This window comes from Eriocheir sinensis, chromosome 19 (assembly GCF_024679095.1).
Source record: "Eriocheir sinensis breed Jianghai 21 chromosome 19, ASM2467909v1, whole genome shotgun sequence".
Taxonomy (NCBI): domain Eukaryota; kingdom Metazoa; phylum Arthropoda; class Malacostraca; order Decapoda; family Varunidae; genus Eriocheir; species Eriocheir sinensis.
Genome location: NC_066527.1, coordinates 9,723,287 through 9,725,759, shown reverse-complemented (window position 1 = coordinate 9,725,759; position 2,473 = coordinate 9,723,287).

Here is a 2,473-nt window from a genome sequence, read left to right as displayed (position 1 = left end):
ACTATCAGTAGGAGGAGGAGAGCTGATGAGACGAAGAACTTTAGACTCCACTCTGTCTAGAAGAGCTGTGTGAGTGGAGCCCCCCCACACGTGAAGGCGAACAAGGCCCTTGTATATGGATAGCAACTGTGCGGGGGAGAAGAACTGACGGAAACGATACAGAACGCCCAACCTCGAGGAAACTGATTAGCGAGAGAGGAGATATGAAGTTTCCAGTTAAGATTTTGAGTTAAGGATAGACCGAGGATATCTAGTGTTGAAGAAGGTGACAGGCGAGTGTTGTCGAAGAATAGGGGATAGGTGTTTGAAAGATTGTGTCGAGTTGATAGGTGGAGAAATTGAGTTTTTGAGGCATTGAAGGACACAAGGTTGCTTCTACCCCAATCGGAAATGATAGCAAGGTCTGAGGTTAAGCGTTCTGCAACCTCCAGTCTGGAGTCGTGTACTTCCTGTTGGGATGGCCTTCTATTGAAAGAAGTCGAATAATGCATAGTGGAGGCGTCAGCGTATGAATGGATAGGACAGTTTGTTATGGAAAAAAGATCACTGATGAATAAAGGAGGAGTGGGTGATAGGACAGAGCCCTGTGGGACACCACTGTTGATAGGTTTAGGGACGAACAGTAACCGTCTACCACCACAGAGATAGAACTGGCCGGAAAGGAAACTGGAGATAAAGGAACAGAGAGGATATAATCCGAAAGAGAGCAGTTTGAAAGCAAAGACTTGTGCCATACTCTATCGAAGGCTTTCGATATGTCTAGAACAACTGATAAAGTTTCACCGAAACAGCTAAGAGAGGATGACCAAGTCAGTTAAGAGAGCAAGAAGATCGCCAGTAGAACGCCCATACCTTATTAGGCATAGGGGAATTGTAGTCATACTTCAGCAGGGGAAGGAAAGGTAGATGTTGATCAGGCAGAGACGAAAGAGTTTTGGACCAGGGCGTCCAACAGGGAGCACAGTGCACGGATTTAGATGAAAGTTTTAAGGACAATAGGAAACCTCCATCAGGTCCAGCATAAGGACAGGGATAGGCAGAGACAGTGACAGAATTATGAAAATCTTCCCAATCATGGACAGGCAAGTAGAACAGGAGTTAATAGTAGGGGATGAGTAGGAGGAATATGCAGAATCGTCAGAGTGGAGTTGTTACAAGAATTTTAGAGAAGGAGTTCAATTTAGAGATAGAATTAGTCGTACAGCAATTTTGCCGTCAGGAGTTAGAGAGAAGGGAAAGATGAAGGAGTGAAATTGGAGGAGATATGTTTAGCTAAGTGCCAGAAGTCTCTGGTTGGTGAAGAAAGCTAGATGACATTTGCTATGGATAACAGAGTTTTTAGTAGTTTTGAAGATAGATTTGGTTACGATTCCGGGCAGGAAATAATAAAGATCATAGTTGGGAGTTCAAGGCTCTGGTACCTTTGTGGCTGCCTCTATATCTTTGATAGCACAAGAACAAGCGTGATTAAACCAAGGCTTTTTAGCATGGGAGTAGAAAATACGTGGAATGTATGCCTCCCATTCCAGAGACAATCACCTCTGTGAAGCGCTGGGCACACAGGGAAGTCTCTCTGGAAGCAGTAATCATTCCACGGGAATCGGAAGAGAATGCATCCTCAGGGTCGTTACCAGCTGAAGCAAAATACCAGAAGCATCGCCTCTTCAGTGGGTCCAGAGGATGTACAGGGATGGATGGGTTCCAGAAGGATACAGAAACAAGGTTGTGATCAGGAGGCCCAACGGAGGAGAGAACAGTTTGACAGAAGTAAGCAGAAGGGTTAGAGGTAAGTGAAGAGGTCTAGTATGTTGGGCCTGTCTCCAGTACCAGACGTGGATCAGAATACGTGTAGGGGTGCTGACACCAACTGCTCTAGATTGTTCAGGAGAGCAAAGTTGTGAAGCTTGTTCACCAGGCTGATCAGTGAAAGGATGAAAGCCAAAGGTGGTGAGTGAACATTGAAATCTCCCAAAATGGAATTTCAGGAGAAGGAAGAGATGAGGATGTGCTCACTTTAGAGTTCAAATAGTCAAAAGAATTTTTCATAGTTAGTAGATGTGAGGTGAGAGATAAACAGCACAGATGTATTTAGTAATAGAATGACAATGAGTCTAGCCAGATGGTGGAAAACTCAGAAGAGTCAAGGTTAAAGGTGGGCACCAGATCAAGGTCATGTAATTCTAATTGGAGTAGAGGGCAAATTCCAGCTTTGGATTGAAATTTGGGATAGAGATAGTAGGAGAAGTGAGTAGAGATTACTGTCAGTAGCCTCAGAAACCTGTGTTTTGGTGAGGAAGAAGGTGGAGGTTTAGAGGAGGAGATGGTGTTCCCACAGAATGAAAATTAGAACGAAGACCGCAGATGTTGCAGAATTGTTGAAAGAGAGTTCACAGGAGTTATCAACTCTAATGGAAGCCAGAAGGGAGTCCTCCTGGGAAATTGCCTCCCCATACAGGCGTGGATTCGAGGATGG